Source organism: Rhincodon typus, chromosome 8 (assembly GCF_021869965.1).
Source record: "Rhincodon typus isolate 14 chromosome 8, sRhiTyp1.1, whole genome shotgun sequence".
Taxonomy (NCBI): Eukaryota; Metazoa; Chordata; class Chondrichthyes; order Orectolobiformes; family Rhincodontidae; genus Rhincodon; species Rhincodon typus.
The window spans coordinates 89,348,978-89,366,975 of record NC_063339.1 but is presented as its reverse complement, the minus strand read 5'-3'; positions in this window follow the sequence as shown (position 1 = coordinate 89,366,975).

The following is a 17,998-nucleotide window of genomic DNA, read 5'->3' as shown; positions in this document are numbered from 1 at the left end:
TCAGTGTCTACCTAAATATGCGTCTCTATTTGTCTCTCTTTGTCTCTCTTTATCCACTTCGCCCGCATTCACATTCTCCGACACTCTGTCTGTCCATATCCCTCATTTCCCATTTCTGCTCTTGATGAGTCTGAAATTCGGAGAATTCTCGAGAGTGGAGAGTCTGGTCCTGGGCTCAAATTTCCCCGGACAATGTGTCTGGCATTTATGACTGAGATAAGGAGACATTTCTTCTCTGAAAAGATTGTGAATCTTCAGAATTATAAATAGAATTCCTAACCCACCAAAAAAAAACAATGCCACCACAATTATAGGATTATAGCGATGTCTTTATTGTTGTGGTAAAATGACTGAATGTGGGCAGTAGAGAATGACAATGATCAGCTCGTGGTGTCTGTACCATTACCACAATATTCCCTGCTAAATCTGCAGTTTATCCTGACTCACCTCATTATTCCTACCTAAGTGGCAATGAAGGGATGAGAATACAAGAAAAGGAGAAGCAGAGTGCTTGTGGAACAGCAGAAAGGAACTTCATGATGAATCCAGCAGAAAAAGAGAAGGCATTGAAGCAGCATCCTGACGACAAATGTGTTTCCTTTGTCAGCAAAACTCACTGCCTAACAAAGCAGGGACTTTTGAAGTGAAGCAGTGACGGTGATTATCTTTGCTGGTTGTTCACCCTGTGAATGTTACCATTGTTGCTCATGTCCGTGCTAACGCCACAACTCTGCCTCATATAAAGCATCACACACAAACTGGAAATAGGTTCTGAAAACAGAAAGAACTCCAGCTGCGCAACGAAGCTGACTCTCGGCGTTAGGAGCTTTTGCAGAACCTAATCTCAACAGTTTCTGTTTTGCAATTTTTCAGTGCGTTCGGGTATTGAGAAAAAGATTGGTGTTTCGAGACTACCCAGGAACACAGCCCCTTCTATTTTACTACCCATTAACGTTTCCCGTGACACAGAAGATTGTCAATCGGGATTGTGCCTTCCATAGATAGTTTCAAAACTTTGTTAGCTCCACTGTTATCCAGTCAGATCCCGGATATGCAGGTCTTAACGCAGTTCTTCTCAACATAAAGATCAAACTATTAAACCAGCTGCGTACTTGCACTTAATTCAGAGAAGTCTATGAAAAGATTGGAATCGAACAAACACACCAATGATTGTCTCTTCCCCTGTTCCATACGGACTGAGACAGGGACAAGCAGTAGGATTTGACCCTGCATTCTCCAATCCCCCACTGCCAGCAGAAAGCGGCCACTGCAGCTTCAGTCAGCCGCTTCCGGCCCATCCCTGGGAGGCAAGATCGTTCAACCGGGACCAAACCTCCCAATGCACGCAGCACAGGCTCAGGAAAATACAGGTTGATTACATGCCGCTCAGTAAACCTCGGAGCAACATTGACACAATCTCCGAGCGAGTGGAATTTTCTCTGAGGCTCACTTGGGAAACCTCAACTGATACAACTAGTGGAAACCTCAACCCTATGAACGGTTCTTCCCATGTGAAAAGGGGCGAAAATCCTTTTACATTTCACAACGGCTGCAGCAAATTCTTCTTGACCTTCGAATCTTTTTATCAGAACTCTGAAAATCCAGTCCCCAAATGCGAAGCGGCAGAAGCTGCTGATGTACTGAGCAATCAAAGTGCTGAATGTTTTGAGTGAGACTCGGCAGATAGATGTGCATTTCACTCAGTCTGTAACAAAAAATGACTGGGTTTATTGAAGCATATTCACCAGTTCTCAGAGTGACTGGCAATCAGATGGGGTGCTGAGGAATGAGGGCACCGACATTAAAATATGAATTTTAAATGTTAAATCCCGGAACAAGTGCTGAAAATGGGTTATAATGGTCTGAAGCAAAAAAAAAAACAGCCGATAATTGGAAGATATAAATGATGTTATTTGTAATGGAAAGGAATGAAATGGAAACTTGAGGTTTTCGAAGTGGATCATCTTCAGCAACATGAAATGAGGAAACAGACGAATTTGGCTCAACGTGTGGAAAAGGGAAACCGAGCAGTACCCATCCTGGCACGGCGAGCTTTGTTGGTAGAGCATCAGACTCTTAATTTTAGAGTGATGAGTTCGAGCCCTGCGCTGGGCGTTACAGATGCTTTGCAATTTCGCTTCTTAAGTGGAACTAAGGCACTTCATTCCACCAGCAGGATTAGAACTCCGAACATGGTTCCCCTTGTGCTGCTTTCATTGAGATGGTTTCCAGTTTTTGAGTGAAAACCGTCTCCGTTTTCCTGGAAGTCCCAGGGAACAGTTTGTCGGTGCAACCGCATGTGAAATAAATGATATTTCGAAGAGGCATGCCCTACTCCAATCCTCCACCATCAAAACTGTTCACAGTCACAGAATGAGAATAGTCACTTCCTGGGCGGCTCCATGTCAAATGGAGCTGAACCAGCATTAACTGATTCAGAGGATTCCATGGAAAACGTCAGCGAGGTCTCCCTGAACGTTAATCCATTCACAAGGAAAAATATCTTCTTTTGTGACCGCGTGAGTTTACTCAATAAAATCTGTCTTCTCAGTAACAGAGGGGAAAGATTGTGAGTTTTCAGTGTGTGACAGAAGTGTTCTGGGTGAACGCGGACGGAAGCAAAATATTCCCAGAGAAGACAGAGTTGAGTGTTCCAGATTGGCTCACGCATCTTCTGTTTAACAAAACAGAAATTGCTGAGAAAACTCAGCAGGTCCAGCAGCATCTGTGGAGAGAGAGCAGAGTTAACATTTTGGGTTGAGTGAGCCTTCTTCAGAACTTCTGTTTTTTTTTGTTCACAATTCCTTCTGCCTTTCAGCACCCTCCTTTTTTTTTATTGAATCCCTCCTGTTCACCACCCTCTCACAGAGATTATCTCTTATTATTTACTCTTCTCTCCATTTCCCTGTCTGCAGATTTGGTTCAAACCTGTTCCATCTCTCACTTTGTCCAGTTCTGACGCTGAACAATTAACTCTATTTTTATCACCGTAGGTACCAGAAGACCCTAGACCACAACATATAGGAACATAATTAGGCCTTCCGGCCCATCTCGCCTTCTCTGCCATTCGCTGATGGGTGATATGGCTCTCAATCCCATGCTGCAGACTTCTCCTGGTCACATTTTAACTTCCCAGATATAGTATCCAGTCTCTTTTCCAGTGTGGATTCGAATCCCACCGCTACCAACAGTTATGCCGAAGCTTGGCAGGGATGAGCTGCGTTTAACTTCTCTTTGTTTCGCCCAGAGCAATCTTTGATGTGGGACAGCACAAAGCCTCCAACGGGTCAGCGTCCACGCATTGTTTGCATGGTGCAGTGGTTATCACATGCGGAATGCTCCCAGCATGATAGCGGGAACAAGCAAGCTGCGCTGCTGCTTCATGTTCCAGGCAAATTACGTTGCTCACCCTTTTCGCTAAAAGTAAATAGACGTCGCTATTTCGCTGCTGATGTGAAGCAAAATCCCGCATTGAATCTACTCGCAGTTATTTGCCTTTTTTGGTGGGTAATTACAATGTGAAATTTCTCTCTTTTCCTTCATTTCTGCCCTGGAAAAGGCAGTTCGTGAACTACCTTCTTGACACCCTGCAACCGTTGCGGTGCTGACACAAGCATGTTGTTAATCAGAAGGGAAACCCAGCCTAATCGAGACTGTGATTGCTCACGTTCACTTTTCGTGGGTGATTCTTAATCTGTTCTTTTTCTCCCCTGACTTGAGAACTTTCCGGTAAGTGATGTTGGGCTAAGCTTCCAGTATATTTGGAAGAATTGTTTGGTTTGGCCCCGATACCAGTTTTGTGAGTAGTTCGTGACCCAGAGAAATGGATGTGTTTCACAGAAAGCATTCATGCTTCTGTGTGTGTGGAAATGCGTTTGCCTTGTCATTTTTGCTTCTGTTGCACGTTAACAGCAGTCTGTTTGGGGATTTCTCGAAACCGGAGGTGCTAATACGGTTTGTGAGGTATCTTCCTGCATCCAAAATCCGCACCAAGAACCTACGAAGATGTCACAGGGAATGGTCTTTGGGGGCAAAAGTAAACGAACACTTCGCTTCTGGGTGGTTGCCAACCACGAAACTTCCGATTAAGAGCTGAATGCGCTAACCTATTGAGTCACAGAGACAGGCGCCAGGCATCCTGCAATTCATCACTTAGACCGTGGGTCAGCAACTGCAGCGTCGAAGAGATGCACAGCATGGAAACAAAGCCTTCAGTCCACCTCTTCCCTGCCGACCAGATATCCTAAATTAGTCTATCCCCATTTGCCAACACCTGGCCCGCATCCCTCTAAACACTTAAATTCATACACGCATTCAGGTGTCTTTGAAATGTTTTAATTTTTACGAGCCGTCACCACTTCGTCTGGCAGTTCATTCCATACACACACCACCTTCGGCCCTCAGGTCCCTTTTAATTCAGTCCCGTCTAACATTAAATATATGCCCTCTCGTTTTGCACTCGCCCACTCTGGGAAAATGACATTGACTATTCACCCTACCCGTATCCTTCATGATTGTACAAACTTCTATAAGGTTGTCCCTTAGCTTCGTATACTCCAGGAAAAATTGCCCAAAGCGGTTCAGCCTCGCCCAACAGTCCAAACCCTGCAACCCCGGAAAAATTCTAGTGAACATTTTCTGGGCAATTTTACGTGGTATCTTTTGTTTTTAACAATATCAATAACGATGGACAGCATCGATCTTGAAACCGAGAGATAAAGTGTTGAACGGCTGCAAATTTCAATGCTGTCCGAAGGACAGCGGGTAGACAGCTTTGGCATCGCGTTTCTGTAGTGTAATGGCTATCACGTGCGCCTAGCACCCGAAAGGTGCATAATCCGAAATTGGGCAGTAACAGTAGCGCTCCATTTATTTCAGTAGTAGGTGTTTGGATTGCTGTGGACAGAGCTACCTTGCTTGCTGTTCTCATCGGCGAAACTTGCTTTCTGTTAAGTCAGTCAAACCTGCTGCTGTCATTACGTTTTTGTTGTGGAAAGGAGGGTAATTCCAATGCATTGCGGTGGAAAGCTTTGTTAAATTTCTGTCCTTCCTGCTCCTGAGGATGGGCCGATTTGTATAGCACAGATGCTCATCCTTTTTACGAGTGCATTTGGTGTGCCCGTATTATTTCTACAGTGCAGTCGCGTCACATTTGATTTAGGAACGAGAGAGTCTCGGTTCAAAGTCAAGGAGAAGCCTGATATGCTGGTGTCGTCGTCTCCCCGCGCGTTCCTGATATACCCTCTCTGTCAAATGCATCTCAAAGTAATCTCTGACAGGCTTAATTCCACGGCTGTCTGTCCTGTCTGGAAAGATCTGCAGGCAAATACACAGCTGAGGAGAAAGACAAGGAAAGTGGCAAATTTTAACTACACCGAGGCTCGAACAGCCTCGCAATGTTCTCGGATCTTAATACTAACTCAGCTTTTCAGATGGAGGATTATCTTTGAGCTACTTATTCTGCAAAACAGTAGTGCCTGGCCCGCTGTGCTCGTCGAGCGCCATACTGTGTTATCTCTGATTCCAGCATCGGCAGTTCTTACTATCCCCTCGTGGTAACTGTAATTATGCTGAACGGTATCATCTGGTACACGGCCTGCTCGGCTTTTTGCATTTTCACTGCAGTCCGATGTTTTTCAGGTTACCTGTAAACGCAGAAGCATACCCGTTTATAGTTTCTCACAGGCACGTTGCATTCGTTTTTCAATCGAGTCTCGAAATATGTATTCAGCTTTCCATTGACTTTTGTTTTGATTAAAGGGTTATCGGCATTTGGTGGGAGGCCTTTCCCTTTGCCTTCACTTTTTTTGTTTTCCAGTGGCAACATTGGAAAAATCATTGCCCGAAAGCGGTAATCTTCGCCGGAATATGGCCGGCTAAGCAGAAAGATAAGGAAAGTGAAAGGAATTATGTTAATGTAGGTCGTACCTGCACTGCCTTTAAAACAAATTCGCAATGGGATCTGCCTTTCTCAGATTCTAAATCTGCTTACCATTCGAGACGAAGGTTATTTTTCGGATCCACTTATTTTGCCATACAGGCTTAGTAACTGTAAGTATGTTGCACGGCATCATCTTGTACGCGGCTCGCTTGGCTTTGTGCATTTTCCCTGCAGTCCAGTGTGATCATGTTTCACTTATACATGCCAACACTGTACAATACCCTGAGGAAGAATCATGCCTCGCGACCAAGGAGCCGCTCCCATTGTTTGCTTGCCCAGCTCTGAACCAGCTGAGACTTGCTCAGAGCGAAGTATCTCGGACGTTGCTCCAGGAATTCGAAGCAGCAAACAGTTTCAAGAACATTTTCCTCTCATTCTGTCTCCCTGGTCCCGGGCCGATGCTGTTTGTCCTTTCCCTGAGACTGGGTTTTCTCCATTGGTGAATTAAATCAATTTCTTCCACTTGGATCACAAAAGATTTTGAAAGATTCGCAAAGCTGGAGACTGAGTTTTGTTTTTCTTTTCATTTCCATGTTTCCACATACGAACTGATTTTTCCCCCAAAATCTCGTCTCAATCCTCCGGCTTCATCATGCCCAGGAAAGAGGTAATTCAGTTTTGTGGAGAGATTCCAGAGGCCGGGATTGTTCTGTTTAAGGCTTTAAGGATTAAATCGAGATTTGAAGGGGCGAGTGTTTGGATGAAGCAGACAGCGAGAAACTGTTTCTCGGGAACTGGCATCGAAGATAAAGAGAGTTGTGTTAATGTGGGACTTTTCACCACGCGTGATGTGGTCTGTTGACCACGGACAGATGTTCTGAAAACTTGCTTCCTGCTTTTCCACACGTGATATATTCACCATCGAGAGACTGAGGGATCTCAATCTCATTGAAACCAGTCCTCATTGATGAAGATTGGAGATACTGAACGCTTGGAATCACCCTCGCTTCAAAAGCAAAAGCTGCTCCTATTTACGCCATCCACTTGAAACAGGATTCATACCCCGAGGCCAATGAGCCAGCAACAGCACAGAGCTGTTGACACTAAATCAGGTGAATTTTCTTGTAAAGTAAGAATTTTCCCGTTGCTTCGGGATGCGAAAGCAGCACTGAGTTTTAATAACAGCTTCTTCCCATTCTGACCACCTGCTCCCAAGAGGCTGTGTCAGCTCCCTCCCCGCGGGACCGGCCCTTCTCCATTGGCGGCTGCAGTAAATCATCTTCCACTGGCTGGCAGTTCTGAGGGAGAACAGCACGAATGCGCTCTTCAGCTCCCTGTCAAACACGGGCTTGCGGGGCAGGGAAGCGTGGTGGTGGCAGTGGGAGGTATGGAAAGTGTGGAAGGCTGTGCAAAAGAGAGATTGCGCGTGCCCAGCAACTAAAATTCTGTTGGGAACCTCATTCAAATTATTGCATCTGAGACAGTGCGAAAAATGCAGAGCTCCTTGGAAGGAGAGAATATTCCCCAATAAAGGAGATTTGTATCTGTGTCTTTCTGGATGTCACAAGGAGGTCGCTGCGACCTGAAACAGCGTGGGGTGTTACTGCAGGGAGTCCTGCCTATCAGACACACTGCACCTGAAGTGCAGAAAGTTCACCACGTCGTTCTCAGCTCAGAGAATAGATCTTACTATTCAAGCCATCCTGCAGTGACAGAGAACGGGAAAAAGCATCACAGTCCATCATCCTGACAGCTCCTGGAGAGAAAAGGGATGTGTGAGAGCGAACAGTCTCGACTAGTATGTATTTTCAGCATTTACAACCTTGGCCCGTGTGACGATGTAATCAATTTGAGAGATTGATTCAGTTACCTGTAGCAGGAAACAGTTGAGACTGTGTTTGTCTTGTTTCTGAAAACTGTTGAGTAAACTTTGTAGAGCAGCAGATACTTCTCCCTGTTGTTAGTGAAATGATAAACAGCAGAGGACGGTTTCCAGAGTATGGTATGACTTCTGGGTCATGGGCCACTCCCACTGTGACATTCTGTTTGCATGAGCTAAACACAAATGAAGAAATTACTCAATCACGAGATCTGTTGAGTCGAATTCTGTGAGGAATTGAACCCGATTGAATGAAAAGCCCCGTGATAGCGGGGAAGTAACATTTTTTGTGTGTGTGGAATTGTTTCCCAGGTTCGAGGAGAGTGCACATTGTTGTTCCAAGGTTTTTATTTGGGGATTACGTCACTTCTGGGCAGATATTAATGACCCACACTTTATTCAGAGTGGACAATTACAGAATTCTAAATTACAAAATTCTCGTTAATAATGTAGTCAGTGCAGAAAGCCACGGGAACTAATTTATTTTTTGCAATAAATCTTCCACTGTCTGGTCTGAAGCTAGAACATTCCAGCTGTGAGAGCAGCGGAGCAAAGCTGATGAGTTGATATTCAGTGGTGTCAATTCATTTTGTCCTCATCATGTTATTTAAAACTCTCCGCCAACAATAACGCTGAAAAATAGCAAGAAGCCTCACGATTCGATACAGTCATGGCTGAACTATCACTTCAATGACTTTCCCCACACCATCCACACGACTCTGTCTGCAATTGGGAATCAGACAATTATCGATCTCCATCTCCAAAAAAAAGTCGAAAATAACAAGTCGACTGTGGAAGGGAAGGTTTGTGTTGCGAACTAGTTGGGCTTCTCCACAAACTGCGCAGGTTTGTTGGGTGAACAGCTGATTCTGGTTCGATCATGTTTTAAACGATATTCTGAGGAAGGGTCACTGGACCTGAAACGTTAACTCGACTTTTTTCTTCACAGATGCTGCCAGACCTGCTGAGCTTTTCCAGTAGCTTGTGGTTTTATTTCCAGAAAGCTTGCTCTAAAAATCTGACGAACTTCCTCTCTTCAGCAGTGTGGACTGGACAACAGGAAGTGACAATGAATCGGCTTCTACACACCATCATTGACTCCTATCAAGCGTGAGCTTAAAACTTGACTCTGGTGGGACTCAAACCCACAATGTTTGAATAACACGGTTAATAAGCCCTGAGAAACCCAACCCTGTCTCCATTGCACCACAGAACCGCAACTGCTAATGTCTGACAGGACAGAAAGTTGTCTTTGGCACATTATCTTTGTGTCTTTCATCAAGTATCTGTTCTTTTTTTCCCTCGGAAGGAAGGGCACCAGACCCAAACTCTGATTTTTCTTCACAGATGCTGCCAGACCTGCTGAGCTTTCCAGCTTTTTGTATCTGTTAGTCCCCGCTTTCCAGTCCCTGGCTTCTACGTTTGTATGATCTGGCACTTCAAGTAATCATCTAAACATTGCTAAAATGATCTGATGGTTCTTAGCTTAACCATACGTCCAGGCAGTGAATTCCAGAAACCCAGAACTCTCTGAGGGAGAAACACATCTTCCTTAAATTTCCTCCAAGTCTTCCATCCCTTGCTTTTAATCGATATCGATGACTAGTCATCCTTTTCAATTAAATGAAGTTTATTACAATCTCCTCAATCTATCCCTTTACAATTTTGTGCACGTTAATAAGTTCCCCTCAAACTTTCTCTGTTCTCAGTAAAACACCTTCAGCCGATATCGTCTATCTTCACAGAGGAAATGGCCCAGCCCAGGCAATAACCTGGTCAATTTGCATTGTACACCCTCTAGGACAATTGCACCATTCCTGCAGTCCAGCAATCAGACCGAACAAAGTTCTCCGAACAAAAGCAGCAATTTCTGGAGAAATGCAGCACGACTGGCATCATCTGTGGACATAATTGATTGGTTGTCAAATGTACCGGAGAACAGTGTAAAACTTTGTTTACAAGCAGGATAAGCAGATCATTGCACGAAAGGATGTACAGATCAGAGGTTGTAAAAAAGATTTACACAGAAGCATAATGATTACATTGCGCAGGGCGTGCACTAAGCAACATCAACGTTAGCAAGATCAGCATTATTTGCTGTCCTGCGTCTGTGAGTCAAGCGTCGTCAGTACTTGGATCCGTACGACTGCAGCATCCTTAAATCTGTGACTAGATTTGAAAGAACATTATTCGTAATTCTTTCAGACTCAGACTTAAGTTTAAAAGTTTAGGACAGTAAGAAGAAGTGTTGGGGTTAGATCTGCTCTGGAGATGTCATAAGAAGTCGCACGATGTCAGCGCCATCTTGAAAACAGAGTTAATGTTTCAAGTCCAGCGACTCTTCTTCAGAACTGATAGTACTGATGAAAAGGTGGTATAGAAAATGTGCCCACCTAACCAATGTGACCTTTGTGTATATGTCTGAATATCAATATTTTTTGTGGAACTCTTATTTCAAGTTCATCTTATCTTTACATTCCTTCCTTAGACGTGGTCGGTACTTCATTCTCTTCGACTATTCCTGACTGGAATGTAGCTTTTTAGAGTGTTCTGAAATACCTCCTTAAATATCTACCATTACAAGACTACTGACCCCACTCTTAACCTAATTTTCCACTTCATTTCAGCCAGCCCGAACTTTGTACTGTTATCATTTTCCTCAATTTGGTTTTAAGCGCTCATCTTAGAACCAACATTCCCTTCCTCAAAGTAAATATAAAACTCGGTCACACTGAGATCACTGCTACCCAGGGGCATCTTCACTATGATGTCAATAATAAATCCTGTGCCATTGCATATTACCAGATATCCTGCTCTCTGGTTGCTTCTGGAAAGTATTGTTCTAATAAACTGCCCCAATAACACCTCAACAACTCACCATTCAAACTACATTTGTCAATCTGGCGTGGCCGATTTACATTATCATTAGAATCACCAAAGATTATTGCTGTACCGTGACTTAAAAGAGAAAGTTGCTTTAAATGGAGCAGCGGTGGAATGACATCATGCAGACTCCAACAGTTGGCAACGGCACACACTTTGGTTCAGCAATTGACAACCAATGATGTAGAATCGGGGATAAAAATCATTATTTCCCGTTTATGGGACCAGTGTCTTTCCACTAGCCACCACATCCTTGCAGTGCCCAGGTGTTGCTAAACTACTGCATTCTATCAGTTTGGTACACACGAGTCAGATTGCCTGAAATATTTGGAACTGTGTGTTCAGACAAATTTGAAAGTCATTGTACACGGTAAAGTACAGGCTACCACGCACAGACAAACGACACAGAGAAATGCAGTTTTAAGGTTAACCTTTGCTGGAATCAGATTGTAAAAATTAATATGGAAGTCTTGCTGCAATTGCTTTGGGTGCAATGAGCACACAAATGCAGTTTGTCGCAGTAATGATCTCCTTAAGCCCGAGAAGGAATTACTTGCCTTCAAGGTCACATCAGGAATGTCCATTCAATTCATCTCAGGGTTGAGGGAACTGTATTCCAGGTGCATACAAGTAATATCAGATTGTGCTCCATCGAGTTCAGACTAATGAGAGATGAGGGAAATATCTAAATTAATAAATTAATCATTAGGTCGAATTCAATACAGGGACGCACAAAGTGATGAACAAAGGGGACACGAATATAGAGAGACGATACACAATAAGTCGGGCGGTACTTCTTGAAACTTTTAGATCTCAGGTCCACGATTAGCTTTGGTGAAGATATTTACTGTCCTTACCCAGTCAGCCCTGGAAGTGACTGTAGCCCAAAAGTGAGGTGGTTGAGATCACAGTACAACCGTAACGTCTGTAGTTCAGCCTCACTTGGAGCATTGTGTGTCATCCTTATCCGCTCTCTTCACACAAATATGTAAACAGATTAGAAAAGACGCAGATGGGGTCCACTGGGATATAAAGTCATTAGAACTGACACAGACGGGTTTTATCAGGGTGGTGGAAAAGTTGCAGATTATATTGACGAATGTTGGGAGAATTGGAAATGCTGCAAATGACACAGAGAAAATTGGGAAGTAAACAAATAGGGATTTGCCAGATGATGCGAGGTTTGGAGTTTCTAAATAAGATGAAAATTCCCTCTTTCCAGTGAATCAAAGTCAGAGAGGTCAGAAATTCAAAAGTGTCGGTGAATAATAAAGGAAACATTGGAGCAGAGTTTCATTCCGTCAGAGAGGTATTAAAATCTGCAAAAATATTCCAGAAACAAAGGTAGTCGGTGATTCCAGTATGTTTTGAAGGACATATGAGCAAGCATACAAGGAGTGTATTTAACAAGGGGAGAGAGTCTGTAGCCGGGGCGGGGTGGGAGAAATGGTGGGATGGCGAGTTATGTGGGTGGAGAATCAATTTGACTTTGAATGACTTCAAGAAGACATTTCATGCACGGCTGATTAAAACTGATTATAAAAACATTACTAGTTTTGGAAAATGTGGCAAATTATTTGATGTGAAGCATTATAAGTTGTGAAACAACTGAGCAGGATTTTAAAAATTACAGAAAGGATTTTAGATATCAATAAATTTCGTGAACACGTGCAGTTGAATAGCATCGACTATAAAAATTCTCATGTTTTGAAATGTGTGGCATATGATTTCCTGTGAAACTTTAGAAATGGAACAGAGCTCTTTTATTAATTGGTAAGTAACGTTATACCATCATAATCAGGAAGTGAACCGTCTCTCGGAGACGGAATTCCTGATTTTATCTTGTACCTTAAAGATGTGACCACATTTATCATGATTTTGTGTCCATTTCATACTTATTGATCCCTGCCGAAGAATTCCACATAGACTCTGCCTTTTTTGTATTTTCAAGCCTCTGTTCTTCTCAACAGCACTTGAATTCAATGAATTCCGACAGAAGTTGAATGCACCAATCAAACAGTACAATCAGATAAATCTAATTCCTTTTTAAAAAAAATATTGTCATAGATTCTGCCAGTTAGCAGCAAACTGATTAATATGAAACAGGCTTTACAACTTTTTTTTTCCCAGAGTGTAACCAATGCAGGGTCAGCCACGTGATAAAGGTGATCGAGCTGAAACATCACATTCGGTTTTCTCTCCGCAGATGTTCCCACACGCACTGAATACGTGCTGGATATTTGTTGATAATTGAGATATTTCCCACCGAAAAATTCGTTTCCCAATCCACAGAAACTGACACTTTCCAATAAAGTCGAATTTGCTCAACATGGCCCTTATTCTTAGCATACTATCCCCATGTCAGTAAAAGCTAATCCACGCGAAGCTCGAACTCATAACGGGCACTTCACAGGCCTCTCCACTGTCATATAACTATCACGCACTGACCGATTGCGCCACTGGACACACGTTTTCCACATTACGTTAATCGTTTAGAATGTACATAATGAATTTTCCACGACAGGAAAACTTGCCAAATAACGGACGGAGATGTGTGAAGGTCAGAGTGGGACAAAACGTTGCAATTCGATGACCCAGAGGCTGTGGCAGGGTCAGTCACTGAGTCTGTTCAAGACTGAAATTTCAAAACATCACACGTTGAGGGAATATTGTAGTAAAATATTGAAAATGCATTTTTCAAAAAGAAATGCAGTTTAACATCGGTTACTTCATCAGTTTCCTCACACAAAGAAGTAACCACTGCTTCAAATGACCATATAATCCCAGTTCCCAGGCCCAGAACCAGAGAAACTCAACGGCCCAGCCGCGAAGATACAACCGGAAATGGAGATGGCAATGAGCACGCGGAGCAGCTTTAATTGACATGGACCAAGGGTTACTGGGACATCAAGATTTGGAAAAGCAATTTTAATCTAAAGCAAATAGTTTTTGGCAGCACAGATGTTTGTGGAATGATGGAGAATGTGTCCGTGAAAATATCTCAATTATAAAGAAAAATGCTGCAAATATTCAACCTGTAAAGAGAGATATCAGTCCAGGGAGAAATGGAGGTAATGTTTTCGCTGTCTGAACTTTCTCATATGGTTGTCTCTGCACTGGGTTAAATTGCAGGAAGAGCTTTTTCGTTCTTTCATATTATTCAATTTTCTGCAAGCACACACAGGCAATTAAAGTAATCTAAACTTGCGAAAAATAACGCGAATATACAATGTTGTGATTGGTCTCGAGTATTCCTCACGTTATGGAGGAAAAGCAGGAAAGTGGAGTTGAGATTTATTAGAACAGCAGTGATATAATTGAACAGCTGACCGGACTGGATAGAGTGAATGGCAGCTCCCTGAGGACAAATGTGTTTTCTTTGCCAGTGAAACTCGCTGCATCACAAAGTCGGGGCCAGTGAACTGAAGCAGTGACAGTGATGAACTTTGCTGGCTGTTCATGTTGCGAATGTTACCATTGCTACTCATGGTCTGCGTTAACACCATAACTGCAGTGTGTAAAACTGCAGCATGGAGTGAGCCAGGGGCGCAATGGATAACGCGCCTAACTACGGATCAAGAGATTGTAAGTTTGACTCCTACCTGGCTCGAAAGCAGTATGAAAAATTATTACACCTCCCAACTAATCTCTCTCCCTGCTCTGAAGCCGAAGTGACATTTGAATTTCTGCAGAAACGAGAACACTTTCACAGTGAATGTCACCAATGTCCCAGCCTTTTCAGAGAAGGGGAAGCTGAATTTGTCCCAAATGCTGCTCATGCCTACCTTTTGGTTTCCCAAACCCACTGACCCAATCACTGCAGCTATTGGGAAAAGCAAGGAAACAAACCAAATCTCCCAGTCTCAGCTTCAAGAAACGTTAGAATCTCTTCGGGAAGTGAAATCAGAGGAGAATGAAGAGTGAACTGTCTGACTGAACAGAGACAGTTCAGGCACCATTCCCATCTTTAAGAGGCTGAGACATTGACTCTCACATTCCCGGTGACATTACGTGTTCCGAGACATTGAGAGGATTCCCGTCAGAACTATATTACCTTTGCTATTGTCTCTGTCAGGGGCAATCAATCCTGTTTCCCTGACCGGGAATCATACCCAGGCCGCGTCAGTGAAAGTGCCAAATCCTAACCATTGGACCACCAGGAATGAGGGCAGAAGCACGTGAGTTGTTTCTTAATGACGCAGCTTTTGACTTTTTTTTTCTTCCAAAATCGAATTTTTATCGGCCCATCAATCCCAGCTTCCAGCACTTGGCCTGTAGCCTTGTATGCTCTGACGTTTCAAGTGTTCATCTCAATAATATTTTCCCTGTGACGTTTTATTCTCAAAAGACTCAATAAACGGAACTGGAGTTTGAGATGGTAAAACTGTGTTCATGTTCCCCTCGGGGAAATGAACCTCATTTTCACCCACAAACGGAAGCAATCAAATACATTCCCCCGATAGTGACAGAGGCCTCAGGAGAGACCAACCCCCAGAAAGCAAGGATTTCACCCACCTGGCTTATATTGTTCAATTTCAGATTTCAAAACCAGAGTCTGTTTACAGCAAAGAAAGGAATCATTCGGCCTCTCCCCCTTCCGTGTTACTCCCTCATTGTTTCCTCATCACTCTGCAATTTATACTGCTCCACCTCATTCTTCCTGCCAAACTGGAACATTTCTCACATCAGCTGGTTCTGAAAGATCTTTCTCAAATACCTGGAAGGACAAACAGGAATGTGGTATTTCAAACAGATTTCTGGCTGTTGGAGGAAGTGACATGGTGGTGTTAATTCTGTTGCATCAGTTAATACTGTTGCATCAGTTATAAAGTTCTAAAGACAGCGAGAATCTGCTGCAGTCGTTGGCAAATTTAACAAAAGTTTTTTCGCCCCTTTCACACGAGAAGAACCGTTCATAAGGAATGAGCTTCTGTAAATTGTGTCCAAGGATGGGCAGTAAGCCGCTGATTGAAGCTGCAGTGGCCGCTTTCTGCTGGCAGCGGGAAATTGGAGAGAGGGGTCAACTCCCTCTCCTTGTCTCTGTTTCACTCTGTGTGAAGCAGGGGAATAGAGAGTCGATGATGGGTGTGTTTTGAATTCAAACTTGTCATGGATTTTGCGTGGGTTAAATGGAAGGACTTGGAGCCTTAATTGTTTGACCCAAAGCAACCGAAGCACTGTATCTGCGTGGTCTCGAGCCAGCGTCTTTTCAACTGATGCTGATCCGTTGAGCCACGGAAGCGGACATCAACAAACTGTGCAAAATCGCCTAATGTGGAGATGCCGGTGTTGGACAGGAGCAGGCAAAGTTAGAAATCACAAGACACCGGGTTATAGTTCAACTTTCGGAGTCTCACTTCTTCATCAGGTGTTAGTGAGAGAGGTATCAGACACAGAATTTATAACTAAAAGATCAAAGATTGGAGAGTACAGTGACATAGCTGCTACTTGTCCTTGTCCCTCTCCCATTCTGAATGGAGCAGAGGTGAATCATTGATGGTGCTGTTTCATTCCAATGTTATCATACATTTCTAGTGGGTGAAATGTTGGTACGTGGTTGGTATAATTGTTTGATCTGAAAACGCTGCGGCTGTGTGCCTGGGTGGTCTCGAGCCACAGCTCTTTCAGCAACTGAACAATTGAGACACAGAAACCGGCGCCAACATGGCATTCAAAGTCCCCAAGCGGAGATCTGAGGAGGCACTGTACAGCTGGAGCTCTCGCTGTTTTCAGCACCCGTTGCCCATTTTGCCGCTTTCCTCACTGAAACTGCCAGAGGCCCGAAGGAAATGCAAACACCAGCAAGAAAAGTAGACATTAAAAAGATTGACCTTGCCCAGCTTTCACATGAGCTGCATCACAAGCGATTCTGGTAGCGATGGGATTCAAACCCCCGCCTCATTAGAGACTGGAGCTTAAATCCAGCGCATTGGACCACTCAGTCACACTTGCACATGACACTAATGCACCAAAATCTTCATAATTAGTGTTGACAGTAATTTAGAGTATTTGTTGTAGAATATTTATCAATCTGATTAGCGTGAAGAAACTTCGAGCCTCTTTTTTTTAATTCTTCCCCTGGATGTGAGTACTTCAGCATTTATTACAACTTCCCAGTTGCCTCTGAGAAGATGGTGGGGAGCAGTTTGTTGCAATTGGATCAATCTGACCAACTGGCCCGATACTGACTGAAGGAGCCGTTCAGTCAACATTTCAATTCTCCTCCAATTGATAGCGATAAAGAGGCACTCAAATACCCGTACTGGGAGTGGCATGATGGCTCAGTGGTTACCACTGATACCTCACGACAGCATAGATCTGGGTTCAATTTCATCCACAAGTGACTGTCTGTGCCGAGTTTGCATGTTCTCCCCGTGTCTACATGGGTGTGTTGACGTTTCCTCCCACAGTCCAAAGATATGCAGGCGACATCGCACTTAGCCTTGACGTGTTCTGATGCTTTCTGCAGCGTATTTCATTTTTTCTTTTTTTGCATTTGCCTTCCATGCGACGGCATCCTGGTTCAATGCCTCTCAGAAGCCTGATTTACTGGCGTCACAGTACACCACGGATTTGTGATCTCCCCCCTCTTTCAAATGCATCTCAAATTAACCTCTGTAAGGCCTGATTCCGATACTGTCTGTCATTTCTCAATTTGTGTGAATCAAAAAAAGAAGCCCTCAGTCATGTTTTGCAGCAGAGACACATGTTGGCACTTTTTAGCGCTGGACGCACCCGCGTCTCATACAGTCAACAACGAGGATGAATTGATTTACAGACTCGAATGAACCTCTTGACTCATACTCTCATAAAGTCACGCATATTAAGGTGTGGTCTGAAATCTAAGCCATGTTTGAATTGAAACTGAGGTAACGACTGTCAGGCTACCAAATGACATTGCATCCGTTTTTATTTTTGATATCACAGATGAATCAAAAAAAAGCGAGCAATCAGAAAGTGAGGCACATGTGGTTCCGGTGAAGCAAATTCTATCTCATTTAATCAGAAACAAGGGACGTGAAGGTGACTTAGAGCTTTTCACATCAAGAAGAAAGAGCGATCACGTGCTTTTAGCACCTCTTTAACATCTCTGATCGCCATTTACGTTCTGTCAATACGTTTAGAACCTGGTTTTTGTGCATTTCCAAATAAGCACCATCGAGTTTAATAAAATTTAGTGAGTCGTTTTCCTTCGTTTCCCACACAGATTTCCAACTGAGCGGCAGCCGTCTGACATTTGCTCATGTCCACGTCGGGAATACTCCGCAGACAAAAATGCACGTTTAAGGAGAAGGACAAGGAAAAAGACAACTCATTCTTGCATCGAGCCTCGAACAGCTATGCAGTGTAATCTG